The sequence below is a fragment of the Pogona vitticeps genome, chromosome 13, assembly GCF_051106095.1.
Source record: "Pogona vitticeps strain Pit_001003342236 chromosome 13, PviZW2.1, whole genome shotgun sequence".
In the NCBI taxonomy this organism is placed as follows: Eukaryota; Metazoa; Chordata; class Lepidosauria; order Squamata; family Agamidae; genus Pogona; species Pogona vitticeps.
This window is the reverse complement of record NC_135795.1, coordinates 20,550,803-20,565,739: the sequence shown is the minus strand read 5'-3', so window position 1 is coordinate 20,565,739 and position 14,937 is coordinate 20,550,803. Positions and strand designations below refer to the sequence as shown.

Here is a 14,937-nt window from a genome sequence, read left to right as displayed (position 1 = left end):
TGTGTTTGATCAGCTCTGCTGGATTTTCCCCACCAAGCCTCCCTTGGTCTCTGGTTGGACATTATGAGTTTGAACCCTGGTCGGCTTCTTCCTTTTGGTCCTGGATCACTCTCCCCTGTCTGGTAGGATTCTCCTTGTAGTCTGGGGTGTGGTGGGGTGGGGGGAAATGTTACTTATATTTGTGGAGGAATTTACTGTTGAATTTGTAACAGTGTAGCTTCTCTGGGAACTCTGAATCAAACTAGGAAAGTGAAGAGGGAATCCATGTAGGGATAGTGCTGGAGAGAGAACCCTAAGGTTAGTGGCAGAGGAGAGCCTGGAAGCTGTCTGTGTTGGAGGGTGATGGAGAGGTCCTGCAGGTCTGCATCTCTTGGGTTAAAAGGAAGAAGAAAGGGGAAGTAAACTTAGGAGGGAGGAGGAGGAATAGAGAATGGGACCAAGAGTACCAATCTACATGTAGATCTAGACGAGTCCTAAGGGGAACGAGATTGCTCTACCTGCCTATGTTCTGTTCACTGTACTGGGCCTGCGGTCAAAAAGTACAGAGAGCCCACCTGATGTAGTGGTTAGAGTGTTGAACTAGGACTCAGGAGGCCTGTGTTCAAATCCTGTTTGGCTGTGAAAACTCATGGGGGAGACAGTGCCTGGTGAAGCACTTTTTAAATACCTCACATCAAAAGCAGCAACAGTCAGGATTTGGAACAGCTGCACTGGGAGTTACTGAAACCTGCCAGCCACCTTGACTACTGGTTAGAGCATTTGGGAAGCGAAAGCCTCCCCTGCCCTCCCCCAGGGGGCAGCATCATCAGCTTCTGCTCCAGTTTGCCAGTGGAGGGGGGGGAACAGCAGCAGCTGGGGTGCCAAGGAGAAAGAGCCCTGGATCCTGCCGGAGAAGCCGTGCTGGCTAGCCTTCGCTCCTTCTGCACGGTGGCCCCAGGCAGGTCGCCCAGCTGGCCTTCTTCCGCTTGGGTCTGGTCGCCAGAGGGGCAGATTTCTGCTTGCCTCCCTCTGGTAAGATTTGTAGCCTGACCTTGTAGCCTTTTTGCAGGGGAGGGAACATGTGGCTGGAGGGGGTTTGCCCGTGGCATCCTATAAGTATTCACAGGATAGCAAATTGAGTTGGCCTCCTTGGCAGATGGGCTAACAGAGCTGCAGCTGATGGAAACGGTTGAGGTCACGCTCCGTTGGCCGAGGCAGTTTTCCTCAGCGAGGCTCTGAGACTTCAGGGCACAGCAGTTTCATTTTGAAAAGGTTTCAGGTCTGGAGCCTTTCTGTCATCATCGGAGAGCCTCTGGGGGTGTCCTGGTTCACGCACTGGATAAGGACCCCGAAGGCTATGAAACTCCATGTGGGGTGCAGTGCTAGTTGCAGCCTCTGGGGCTGGCCTACTTTGAAGGGGTGTTGTCCGGATCAAGTAGAAAGAGGGAGACATGTCCAGCTGGGATGGAAGTACAGCTAACGAAGACAGGAAGCAAACACGAATAACTTTGATTATCTAGCAACTGGGTTCAAGCCTATTTCCTTCCAGCTTAAGTCACGATGTGTGTGCAGTGGTGTTTGATTCTACAGGTCATTTTTAGGCACATACATTCAGTATTAGCCCTAGTGGAGGGGGTGGCAATGAACCCACTCCAGGTTTCACCATGAACTTTACAGGACAAATGCAAGGGGATTGGGTTCCGCCCTTCAGAGTTTTCCTGGAAAGGTAAGAGGAAAACTCGGAACGGATTCACTTTTCCAACACAGCAGGAAGTTGGGACTCAGCTGCTGCCACTGGGTAAAGGAGAGCAGGCGACCCATGGGGATCAGTGGGGCTTCACCTCTTCCAAACAGTTGCAGCTGGTTGTATACAATTTAGCTCATTGATTTGTCTAGCACAGGGTTTAAAGGGGGGGGGAGGAATAGGCTACAAGGCATTGGCACACACAGACACGTGTCCCAGACAGGGTTCAAATCAAATAAATGATGGGGAGGGTCAGCCTCTCTCCCCTTGCGCAGAACAGTGCCCCCCAGGGGAACCACGCTGGACTATCCGCTTCTTTTGCCCTGAGGGCAGTAGGGCGAGCGGGATGGAGGCGCTTTTTGGAGTGTGCCAGGCATCCGAGGCAGTGTGCCTGCGTGCATGTGCTCCCTCTTTCCTCCCTGGCTGCCCGGCTGCCCACCGTGGGCCTCTGCCCTTCCCTTTTCCTCCTCCCTGTTTTGGGGGAAGGGGTGCTTCAGAGGTCTGGAGGGGAGGAGGAGGAGGGAAGGGACTTGGGGGGGGCTCGTCTCCTAAGCCTGCTTGGAGCGCTGCATTTGTGTGAACGCGCCCCCTCCCACTCCAGCTTTGCCCACCCCCGGGTCCAGATTGCTGTGCCCGCGAGTTCTCCATCGGTGCCGCGCCTCGCCTTCGAACCCTGGACCAGCCCACTCCACCACTCTGCCCCGCCCTCCATCATTATCATCATCTCCTCCTCCTCCTCCTCCTCCATCTCGCCCGCCCACTCTCTCCCTGCTGTTTTTCTGGTCCCAGTTTCCCTCCCCGCCTGGCACTGGGAGCGCCAGGAAGGGGTGGCGGTGCTGGCAGGGGCCGTTTCCTTTTGCAAAAGGGGTGGCAGGAAGACGCCCCCCCCCCCCCGCTGGAGCTCCTGCCCGGTTGGTGCCCCTGGACTGCAGCCGAGAAGAGGCAGACCCCCTTTCTCCCTCCCCCCCACCCCTCCTCTTCCGCCACCCCTCCCGGCTTTGGCGTGGCTTGGGTGGCCAGCCCAGCTGAGGAAGGAGGTGCTGGCGGTGGAGCATCCCGCGCGCCCAGGACGCAGCCCAGGCAAGGAAGAGGAAGGGCTCGGCCCGGTGGGGAAACTTGAGCGGACGGAGGCAGGCTCAGCAACTGGCCGGAGGGAGGGGGGAGAAGGTGCATCTCTGTGCGTGTGTGTGTGCGGGCGTGTGGGTGTATGGGTGTGCGTGGTCGGTCGGTGGATGGCTCGGGAGCCCCAGGGAGCAGCCTGGCGTGGCCCCCTCGCCGCCTGCACGGCCACTGCCTCTCCTCCTCCTTCCTCTCCTCCTCCTCCTCCTCGCGAGCAGGCACCTGCGCTGAAGCCGGAGGATTAAGCAGACACGCTCTGCAAAAGCAGCCACCAGCACGACCCTTTGCAGGAAAACAAGAAGGGGAAAGGAAAAAGACCCAGGTCCGAAAAAGGAAAGAACCACACGCGTAACGCAGCGAGCAGAGGCGAGGCGGGAAGGGGAAAAGGAGAGCGAGACCGAGGGAGCGCCAGCGAGACGCAGTTCTGCCCGGTGCCCAGGAATTCGTTTGAAATGACTGGGAGGATTTCACGCTTGGAATTATGTGGAGGGCCAATGCAGTGAGTAACCATCATCCATCCATCGGCTGAATGGGAGAGACGGCAGAGAGAGAGGGGCAGCAGCGCTTTCTGCCTGGCGCTGAGGGCTCTTTGGAAGGGGGGGAGCAAGAGAGGGTGATCCCCCCCAAAAAAAAAATCCTGCCTGGGTCGGTGGAGCTGAGGCTGGTGGAGAAGCCCCGGCCGCTGGGGCTCAGCCAGGGCGGGAGGAGAGCGGAGTTAATCTTTCCCTCTGCTTTGCTTTAGGAGGCAAATAAAAAAAATAATTAATTAATTAATCCAGGGCTCTGCTTAGTAGGTGTGCTAGGCGCATTCGGAAGTGAACGCTCTCTAGATTCACGAGGCTCACTCCCGAATAACTGTGGCTGGGGACACGGCCGCCCTTGGGCGTGGGTGGGTGGGGGCCTGTATTTCTTGGTTGCCTGCCAAGCCAGTCTCCTTGAGTTCCGTAGGACTTTCTCCCAAGCAGCAAGGCAGAAAGAGACCGAGAGGGAGAGTTAGAGAACTCCCAGCCCTCTTTTTCCACGGGGGGAAATCCACTCTGGTGGCAGCAGTTCAGGGAGCGAGGTGAGCCTGCAGTGGAACCTTGCGCAGGGCTTACTTTCCGAGTAAAGCGTGTCCGGGCTTTGCTCTGGCTGGAGGTTCTTTGTGACCGGTGGTGGAGTGGAGTGGAGCACCGGCGATCCCGAAGTCTAGGCACGCTTACTCCGGATCAAGCCCCCACCCCCCCTTGGAGGGCCTGTCTGTCTTGGACCGGCTAAAGTCTCTCCTGGAGACGGATTTTTGCAACTTCCCCATCTGATAAGTTTGCTGAGGCTAAAGCGCTGTCAAGAGCACTGATTTGTTGCAAAGTTGCTTGGCTGTGGTTTGGGCGCTAACCTGGCGGGTCCTGTGTCACTTTTCCCACCCACCCACCCTTCCCTCTCCCTCCTCCTCCTCCTCCTCCTCTTTTCTGCATCCCTGCCCCTCCTGCATCCCTGCCTCTTCTCTCCCCGCGCCCCCCCCTCCAGACCCGGTTTGCACGGATAGCCAGCCCTGCCTCTCCGAGGCGGTGGCGGCCAGGCGATGCGGGCACGTCCGGCGCTCCGCCGCGGCGCTCCGGGCTCCGGAAAGAAGGATGGCAGCTGCCCCCCTTGAGGCTCGGCGCTGAGGAGGCCTGCGAAATGCTCAACTTGGCAGGCGAGGTTACCATTTCGCACGTCCCTGGTAAGGATCGTGATGCGCGCCCTCCCTCCATCTGTCCCCCCCCCCCGCGTGCGCCAAGAAAAAAACCTACAGGAGGAGAGTTAGAGAGAGAGAGAGAGAGAGAGAGAGATGCTGGTAGTATCGGGGAGACGGGCGCTGGGGGGCGCTCTCGGCCTGGCTTTCCTTTGGCCCCCATGAATGGAGCCGGCGCCAGAGAGGAAGGGAGAGCCGGCAGAAAAGCAAGCCACTGCTTTTCCCTGAATCCCCCACACGCTCTTCCCTACGTAGCCAAGGCAAGCGGCGCAGGATGGCGTGGCGCCTCTCTCTTGCTCCGTCTCTGTGCACAGGCGTGCTTTGCATGCCTGTGCACCCTTTCCAGTTGGTGCAAACCCTCCCTTGCCTCTTCTGGTGCATTCATGAAACATATATATATAATTAGATGCCATTGTACCTGGAGGTGGGCGGGTGGGGGGGTTGGTTTGGCATTACACACCATCCCTGACCCCTGCCAGAAGAGGCGGCTTGCAAGTGGCCGAAGGAGGCTTACGATGGGTTTTATCCGGCCTCTTCCCCCACCCCGTTTAATTTATTCATCCATTTATTTATTTTTGTTTTCCTCGTCCCGTGGGTGATCTCACTGCAGCAGGATGGAAAAAGGTGGTGATGGTGGGGAAAAGAAATCTGCCCTGCAACAGACAGCGGGCTGAGTTTTGAATCCAAATGAAGGCTGGGCAAATGGGGTGGGGGCAGTGGGGAGGGACGGGGCACCCCAGGCCGCCTGGGCCTCCAGCTGAGGTCCTGGGACTGGTGCAGAGGAAGAGAAAGGCGAAAGATTGGATAGTGGGGGTTTGTGTGTTCCCCCTCCTGCTTTTTTTTTTTGGAAGGGCTTGAGAGCAGAAAGGGAAAAATACCCCCTCCTTCTTTTGCCCGGTAGACTGTCCAGACAAGTCTAGCAGAGGGTCATTTATCCATCTCCCCATAAGCAAGCTAGGAGGAAACCCATCTGAAGATGTCGAGGTGGGATGAGTTTCCCTCTCTTCCTGGAGCATCTCTGGGGGAGAGGCGCCGAGGGCTCTGGGTCACTTCTCTGCATGGGTCTGCCTTTCCCTGCCTCTTTTGCCCTCCCCAAATTGCTCTGTGGAAAGCCAAGGCTGCTTCCCCCCCACCCACCCCGAAGCAGCCGGGATGGGTAGAGGATGCTCTGTCTGAGACATCCAGCCAAAGAAGTTGATCAGGGAGAGAGAGAGAGAGAGAATGAGAGGAGGAGGAGGAAGGAGTGAGAAATAGGTTAGGATGATGCGTGCCCCGACTCTCCTCCAGAAATGGAGTCCTGTTCTGCGTGAGCAGCCAGCCAGCCAGCCAGCTTGAAATGAGTCTTGGAATAAAATATAATTTCTGGACAGAGGAAGGGGTGGGGAGGGGAAGAGGGAGGGAGGGAGGGGGACGCTCACACCAGTCCTCCTTCAGCAGCCGCGGTGAGGAGAGGCAGGCAAGCAGGCCAGCGGCGGAGGGGGCCTGGTCCACAGAATTCCTCCACAGATGCCTCAGCGACCCGGTCTCCCCAACGGCACCTTTTCAAAGGAGCCGGTGGTGCCTCCCTCCCCTCCCCCCCCGCTTCTCTAGGCCCCTTCGATCTGTCGGGGCTTTGACGCAGCGTGGGCCAAGAGGAGGGTGCTCCTTCTGACGCTCGGAATTTGGTGGCCCGTCTCCCCGTCCGGTCCCCCGCGAGGTCAGCGCTGGGTCACGTTAGGGTGAGGTTCCCCTCTTCCAGGAGGGACCAGCTGGTTTAAGAAAGATGCCTGCTTGCTGGCTGGCAGCCCTGGTTCCCGCCCGGAGGAGCAAAAGATGGTTGCGATTTATCCTGGTCTTTTATGCAACGGCGGTGGTGATGATGGTGTGACCTTTTTGACAGGGCATGGAGCTGCTCAAGATGGCCCGCGTTTGCTGGAATCTCCTGGTGCTCCAGGCATTTTTAGTCGATTTGGCCCTGGTCCGTGGGGCAGAGAAGACCTACCCCATCTTGAACATTGCCGTCATTCTGGGGAGGACGCAGTTCAGCACGGAACGAGACGTCCGGGCGCTTTGGACCAGGGATCTGTTGGGCGATGTCTCCGTTGATGTCAACGTGGTGCCCCTTCTGGTCAACCAGACTGACCCCAAAAGCATCATCACCAACGTCTGTGACTTGATGTCCGGCACCAAGATCCACGGGGTGGTTTTTGGAGACGACACTGACCAGGAGGCTGTTGGCAAGAAGAATGCAATGTCTTAGTGTCCACCAAATGCAATTGTGCCATGTCTCCAGGAGCATCAAGTACAATTTTACAAAGGGTTCAGGGTTACACATTCACCTCCAGTTCCACTTTTCTGGAATCATTTGCTACTGCCACTGTCTCTTTTTTAATGTGGCTCTGGCCACATTATTGCTTTTTGTGTTATATTTTAGTGTTCTGTTGTGTAATCTTGCTTTTAATCCTTGTAAACCACCCAGAATAGTGCTCCGGCACTAATGGGGCAGTGTATAAACTGCAGCGGTAAAATAAATGTGCTTACCTGATGCTTTGGTAGAATGTGGAAGAACCTTTTCCTTCTGCAACTGGAAGGTGGCACTTTCTGCTTCCAACACTGGCATAGTTTGGCTGGCATGTTCCCCCTCTGTTTCTGTTGCCAGCCTTAGGACAGAGAGGGCACTGCTGGAAGCAGCCCCGGAAAGTTGTTTGTCTGAATAGTCCAGAAGCTGGGGAAGAGATGCAGAGTCCAAGTGTACCTCCACGGGCTTAATCAAGGGGCAGTTGGATTCTTGTCTATACCACTTATAGAATACTTCCTGCAAAGACTCGGAGTTCAAAAGCTGCTTAACCTCAGAGTCTGTAGTACACGTGTTGCATGAAGGATCTTTGGATGCTTCTTGACATCTATTATAAATGCAGATTTTAGAATTCACAACTAAATTAGTGACGGGTTCTTTTAACGTTTGAGGAGGGAATACTGTTTTGGAGTTGCAACCGAGTCCCGTCACAGACCTTTGAACCACACTGTGTGCTTCAACCGTTTGCAACTGACCATGATGGTTTTTTGCATCATTTGGGGTATTTTCTGCTCCACAATTATTCTTCATCTCGTTCAATGCATCCACTTGCTTGCGGCTGCTTGGAGCCATCGTTTTCCTGGCGCGCAAGGGTTTCCTGGCATCCATGCCTGGATTCATCTTCACCTTTCAAAAATACAAAACGGCATCTTAAGATTACAATACCCAGAACAGGGCCCGTTACAGATCGGATCAGCCCACTGGCACTGACTGAAGAGATGAAATTCTGAATTCAGCTCAGCGCAGCAGAGGCTGACTCCTGACCTGTCCCGATGATAGGGCAATGATGCTTAGGTAACAGGGATGAACTGTATGAGCAGAAAAGAGAAGCTGTGGTGGCAAAACCACCAAAGGGAGGGGAGGGGAGGGAAAAAAAAGCCTTGTGGGACTGTGAAGGTGAAAAGATTTATTTTTGTAGACTCCACTTTCGCTTATCACTCTCCTCCTAGCAGAAAAAGAGAAGAGGCCGGGGGTTTCTGCTGGGGTAAATAATCTCCTCATTCCCCCCCCCCCCAGTCTACTAACAAGCCCTTTTACGCAGACCTCCCAACAAATGGCATAAAAGCCATGAAAGGGGGATCCACTCCCGGCTCCTTCCTTCCTTCCCCCACCTTCCTGCTCTCTGGGAAGAGACCTTCAGGGGCCTCCTTTTGATCCATTTTCCACCCTCTTCGTCAGGTTACTGTTTATTTTTTTTTCCAGGCTGTCATTTTCGCTAAAAAAGCTGCCAAAGCACTGCACAATGAATATGAAACAAAAAAAAAAACCCATTAAGTTTTAAAACTGCAAAACAAATAAAGCCTCTAAAGTTTGCCACAGGGCCCTTTCTCCCCCCCCCCGGCCCCCACCAGGGTGAGGATGATGGGAGTTGGAGTCCGGCCGAATAGCCAAAAAAGTCTCAAGGGGGGGTGGCTCCCTTTTTTCCCCTCCAGGGCTTGAGGGAGGTTCCTTTCCCCAACAACAACCCCCCTTCTGCCGCTTCGGACTACACTCCCCAGAATCCCCACACGCCCTGCCTCTTCTCTCCTCGCCTCACCGGGCGGCCCGCCTTCTGCGCAGGCGCGGCCGGGTATCCGTTGCCGGCCCCGTGGAACGTTCCCGCTGCCAAGGTTCGGAAGCCGTTGGCGACGTCCAGGAGGGAGGGAGGGAGGGAGGGAGGGGGAGAGTCTCCGAGGCGGTTCCTCAGGGAAGGCGAGGACTCCTTTGCGCATGCGCCCGCACTGGCGGGGGGGGGGGGGAAGAGGAAGGCGGAGGGGAGGGGAGGGAGAGCAAACAAACCGGCGCCAGAATCTCAGTGGGCGGGTCCTGTGGAGCCGGCCCGCCACTCAGCAACGAGGGATTTCCCTGCCTCTGGCCGCTATTGGCGCGGCTTCGGTGCCCCAATGAGCAAGTCCGGCTGTTCGGCCAATCACGGGTGGCAACTCCGCCCCTGCCCTCAAGGGATGGTTTTCCTCCGCCTTCCTGGAGAACTCTGGGGCGTGGCTAGCCAATCGTCTGCAGCTGAGGCTCAAGTCCCCACCCTCAGTTCTAATTAGAGGCGGGGTCGCTCCGGCGGGCGCTCCTATTGGCAGCCTGTTGCTGGGGGAGGAGAAGGGGCGTGCCTAGTGGGCGTCGTCATACTTTATATAGTCTTCCAGAAGCTTCTTAGTGCGCTGAGGGAAAGAGGCAAATGAGGGGAGTAGGTTTTTTTTTTTTTGCGCTGCGGGGAGGCCACGGTTTGTAGAGAGGGGTTGAAGGGAAAGCCACCATCGTGAACTCAGATCTACTTTGAAGCCTGAACTGGCTCTTGTGGGGCCTGCTTTTTATTTTTTTCATTTTGCTTCTCTGCTTTTTTTTTTTTTTTTGCCTTTCTGCCTCCATTGACCCAAACAAAGCCAGTTTGGAACTAAAACCCTACTTTTGGGGGATGAGGGGGCTACAGCACTTGGCATCCCCAGAGCCCCTGCACTGCTGGGGGATTCTGGGTCTTGGAGTCCCCTGGAGGCACCTTTTCCAGGCTCCAAAGGAGGAAATGTGCTTTTTGGCAACCCACTGGAGGTCAAGAGGGGAATCAGATTTTGGCTCCCAAATGCACCAGTGGGAGAGCAGGATTTTGAAGCCATATATCACTGCTCTGGATTTTGTTTCTTTGGGCTTCACTCCACTTTGCACAAAATCCCAACTTGTTAAGGCACTTTACTTTAAAAAAGAAAAAAAAAGTCAAACCAACCATTATTCCTTCAGCACTGGAAGTTCGTATTTCTCTCGTCTTGGTTGTGTTGAATAAAAATAATTGATCTTAAAAAAAGAGGATTAGATCTCGTTGATGGTTCCCAATGAGAGCAGCTCTAGGGATTTTTTATTTATTTATTGGATTTTTACCCTGCCCTTCTAGACCATGTCTACTCGGGGCAGCACATTCCTTGAGAGTTGACTTCACAAGGGCCAGTTCCTTGAAGGGGCACTGGTCTTACTCTAGCTGGGGTCAAGAACTGGATTCAGCCCCCTGGTGGTACTCCAGAGAGACGCCGGTGCAGAAAAAAGCTTGGGGCAGCTTACAGCCTACTTTGAGTCTGTTTTAGCAGACCTGTTGCTTTGCTGGGCTTTTGAAAAACTGCTCGTGCTTAAAGACTCTGCCTCAGAGCTGGGGAACGAGGGTGTAGGGTTGGCCCCCTCATCTCCCCTGATTTCTCAGGGATGTCTGGAAGTCCCCTAGCTCAGACAGATGGACGAAGTGTCTACCTTGCAGGGTTGGGATTTTCCCCTGGAAACTACTTTGCTAGAGCTGGAGGTTTCCCACGTCCACTCTGCTGGAGCCCTAGGGGTGCTTCCCTTCTTTCTCTCCAGGGCAAACCCTTCTGACTGCAAAGCCTATGAGGAACATGCCAAGAGAAACCAATCTGTTTGGAGAAGCCCAATTCCCAGAAAGGCCAAGGCATGAGAGCCTCTGCACTCTCCAGCAGCTTGGCTTGGGGACTCCTCCCTCTTAGCTTGGTGCCAGGGTTAGGGTTAGAGTTGGTGCCAGGATTTTAAATGGGAAACAGCCCTTTGGGACTTTGTTTCGTTTAACCACACTGTGGTCTTTTTCTTTTATTAGGGCTACAGTAACAGCTTGCTAGCTGAACCATCAAGTACTGTAGCTATTTTCACTGTATAAGAGGGCAGCATAGGCTTTCATTTCCTTGCACGGACATTTATCTTAACGACAGAGGTGTCTAGATTTTTTTGGGGGGAGGAAGACCCAAAATTCCTAAAGCAACACGGAGCGATCAATTCCTCACTGGGCCTTAAAGGAAAAGGCCCTTTGTGTCTAGGCTTCGGCAAGCGAGATGGTATGCTAGATGTATCCAAGTGTTTCAACAGAAGCCAAAGTGTCCTGCTTTGTTTTCCAGTGTTACTTTATATTTTGCATATTTGTGTGTGGGTGTGTTGGTGGGATCTACTGTGGGTTTTTTAATTTAAAAATTCTATATATAATGTGTAAATAAAAATGCACATCAAAGTTCTATAGAGGTTTTAGAGTTGCCCTGACACCCCCTCCCTCTTTTCTTTTCTGCTAAAACAGACTCAAAGAGGGCTTTCTCTTTGGAGCTGCCCCCCAAAACAAAATTATTAGTGATAATCACACTGGCCTACCTGTCAGGACTGTTGTAAGGATCCAAGTAATCTCTCATGCAAACTGCTTCAAATATTAGGAAGAAGCTGTCATACTTTCCACAATGATGCATAATTTTTGAATGCAAAAGGGAAAGGTTAAGATTATTGTTATTGTGCTGTGGTCGCAGTGAGGGCAACTAGCTTAACTTTGCTTAAAGAATGAGATGGGCGTGAAATAATTTAGTTTCTCTTCTCCAAATGACTGCTGAATGGGGCATTGAGAAGAACGCTCAAATAAACAGCAATTCAACCAGCCACCAAAGTCTAGTTTCCTCTGCTTCCGTGTACAATAACAGAGCAAAATAACAGGAAGGTAGAACACCGTGGTGATTTTTGTGAAGTATACAGCTGTGGTAAGCCAAAGGGAAATGTTGCAAAGTGGAAAAGCCAATCTAAGCCCTTGCAATAGAAAAAAAGAAATATCTTTCTCTCCCTGCAAGCATTTGGCAGTTGAATGAGCTGCAGAGAGCGGAGCTGTTTTTACACCAAGAATGCTGGCTGTTTCTTTTCTCCTTGAAATGTTTCCAGTTGTTTTCAGTTACTGGTCTGGTGCTGATATTTTGAGTTCAGTTGCATTTTAATACTACACTGGACGAGTCTTTCCTGTAATTGTTTTTTTCTGTGTGGCCTTGGGCCATTGCCTTTGGGAGAAAAGCACATTGTACAGTAAATCAAAGAAGCCATTCCTTAAGGGAGATCTCACACTATAAATCACAGAATCCCCCATCGAGAATGGATGCTTCCAAGTTTATCCCTGGGTCCATACAGGGCCTTCTGTCCCATCCTTTTCCCCCTGGCCCTGTCCATCCCCAGAAGGTGGCCCCTTAGAGTTATGCCAACGTCAAATCTGGCCCTCGAGCTGTCGGGCTTTCCCAGCTATGGGAACCAGAGTCGGCCCAGCCGAGAGATCAGCGCCATCTAGAGCTTTAGGCTCAATTAACCGGTGGTATCACTGTGTCTCATTGCCAACTCTGTTCTGCCGCGGGTGATTGGTTCATTCATTTGGTGCAATTAGGGTGGCTCTTCTTTTCGTCATCTTGCGCTCTTACACTGTAGTTCCCCTGAGGACGGAGTTCTCCTCTGTGATCCTCTCTTGTTGTTGAAATCCACACTGTTATTTCCTTTCGTGTTTCTAAAATGGACAAACAGGAAAGCACAAAATGTAATCTCTCTCTCTTGGTACCATCTCAGTTTCTGGCCAGGTATCATGACAGCTTGTCTCCTCCTCCTCCCTCTCCTTGTGCGAATTGGTTGTTCAAAACAAAATTTACACAACCTTCCACAAGAGGGGAAAAACCCCAAAGAGAAATGTTTTTATTTAAGATGTCAGTCAGTGAAGCTTCACCTTCGTTTCTGTTTTTTTTTTTTCTTTTTCACCATTACGGCCATTTGCTGGCTGTGGTTTTGTTTTTAACCAGAAATTTTGGGGTTAGCCACACACATTGCAAAAATGAATGGGTTCCTAAACCGAGTGTTGTGATCCATCTGCCGTTTAGTTTATTTCAATGACCATCTTGAATCTCACCAATTCTGCCTTATGGGCTGACAGAACCACTTCAAATCTAGGTCAACAACCAGGGCACCAAATGGCAGGTCATAGCTCTCTCTCTCTAGGCTCTCAAACTCTTTTCGTAGGTTTTTCACAAGGCCTGCCTATAGGTAATTAATGCCCAAAAAAGTAATTGCAACACAGCATTCTAACATATGCTGGAAAAATGTCTGAACAACGAGATGCTAGCAATGATATAAACCAACGGCGAGCAGTGGTGGGACCACTAGATGTTTCTGAATGATAGTTGCCCTAACTCACTACCGTTGGCTAGGACTGATTGGAGATTTAGGCTAAGAAGACTTGGAGCGACACCCTTTTCCAGCCTTAGATGAGCCGTCCTTATGGAGGCCATAAACCCAGTGATATATTTTTTTTGTCCCTGGTGAGTGTCAACACCTAAGGTTTAAATTAGAAGAAACCCAGGTATACAGACTCTCTGGAGCTAAGAAAGGTGGTTTCCTTTTCGCTCCAACACCCAGAACCCCTGAGAAGTTGTATTTTGGGACCAGTAGACCAAGAAAAGTAACTTCCAAGCTCTGATCTTCGCCCCCTTCGCTGCCTTCCCCCCTAGAAGAGCCTCCGTGACTAATAAGCAGGTTGGCACCAGAGCTGGGGGGGGGGGAGGTGAGGTTTTTAGCCAGCTCTGCCAACTGGTCCCTAGTGAGTTGAGCTTGTCTTTTGTAACTTCGGCGCACTGTTACGAGGAGAGATCTGTTGCAGAGTGCGTGCAAACCGTTGCAGGTTTGTAAGTGACTGCCCCAAGAGGCAAAAAGCAAGGTGGCGAAGCAGATGACTTGAAGCCAGTCTCTGAGCCGTGGCCGGGCCTCTTAATTCTGCAACTGCGGAGAGAAGTCAAGGGCTTCCGAAGAAGAAGAAGCGGGCACCGCCTGTGTGGGTGTGCTTCATATTCAGTTTGTTTCGCCCTGCTTCTTTCCCTCGAAATATTTTCTGTTTAAAAGCCAAAGCAGACAACATGTGGAGAGAATGATCCCCTTCCTTGTGTCTGGGGTTCCCCCCTCCTTTTGTTCAATCTTTCCATTAAAGCAAATAGGTATGGCTGAAACGACACCTGCACTGAAAATCAGACGCCAGATCAATCCACTCCGCTATCCTCAGTCGAAACACGGTCCTCCTATCCATGCACCTTTCTGGTCCTCCCATCTTGTGAGATGTGAACCCCACACCCTTCTACTCCTATAGAGAAAATCTGGGTTTTGTTAAATCGTTTCCATTTAATGTATTTGCGAAGGCTTTCATGGCTGAGATCTAGTGGTGGTTGTGGGTTTTTCGGGCTCTTTGGGCATGTTCTGAAGGTTCTTCCTGACGTTTTGCTCTCTCCCCCTCACGCAATATAACTTTTAAGAAGGGAGCATATGTGCATTGGGAATGTGTCACCTGTCCTTGTCTAGAAGTTTTGTGCAAAATTTATACCCATCTCCACAACATTTGTAATCTCTAATTGGCTGCGTTTCTTTGGGGTAAAGACTAGTTGGGAACAGTATGCTTTGTTGTAATTCGGGGCCAACCAATTCAGGCCTGTTTCTCTCTAATTAAAAGACACGAGACAGCAAAAGACCTTTCTCGACCCAGCTGCATAATCTGATCTTGCCTAGAGTGAAAACAGGGAAGGAAGGCAGGTTTAGAAGTTACACTCCTGCCAAGTGTGATGGCTAGTATGGCATTAAATCATTCCTCTCCCAATGAGGCTAAATTCTTTGGCTGTTGCTGTTGCTTTTTTAAAATTTTATTTTAAAGAGTAAGATATTTCATCCTTCATCTTTTTCTTGTTTAACCAGTTGGGCTAGAAGTGGGCAAATTATTCTGCTGGGAATAATTCTTATGGTTCTGTGTAAGCCATCCATCCCAGCTGTAATGTTTTCCTTTTATAATCCAAATACAGTGGTGCCCCGCATAGCGACGATAATCCGTTCTGAAAAAATCATCGCTATCCAGATTCGTCGCTATGCGGGACTAAAAACCCCATAGGAACACATTAAAACACGTTTAATGCGTTCCTGTGGGGGAAAAACTCACTTCTATGCGGAAATCCTCCATACGGCCGCCATTTTTGCCGCCCGGTATGCGACGAAACCGCGCGAAAACGCTGCGGGCCGCCATTTTTCCAGCGGCCATTTTGG

At 52.0% G+C, this 14,937-nt stretch overlaps 2 long non-coding RNA genes across 3 annotated transcripts; one reads left to right on the top strand and one right to left on the bottom strand.

Annotated features, from left to right (window-relative positions):
* Positions 1-2,464: 2,464 nt before the first annotated feature.
* LOC140702542 (uncharacterized) lies at positions 2,465-7,080 on the top strand. The gene is made up of 3 exons (XR_012081743.2): positions 2,465-3,341; positions 4,349-4,544; positions 6,436-7,080. It is a non-coding gene; the product is annotated as an uncharacterized LOC140702542 (long non-coding RNA).
* Positions 5,894-8,848, bottom strand: LOC140702544 (uncharacterized). Of its 2 annotated transcripts, none has more exons than XR_012081747.2 (2): positions 8,648-8,848; positions 5,894-7,737 (listed from the first exon to the last, which is right to left on the bottom strand). It is a non-coding gene; the product is annotated as an uncharacterized LOC140702544 (long non-coding RNA). The 2 variants fall into 2 exon arrangements; XR_012081748.2 differs by having other exon boundaries at positions 6,944-7,737; positions 8,223-8,848.
* Positions 8,849-14,937: the final 6,089 nt, after the last annotated feature.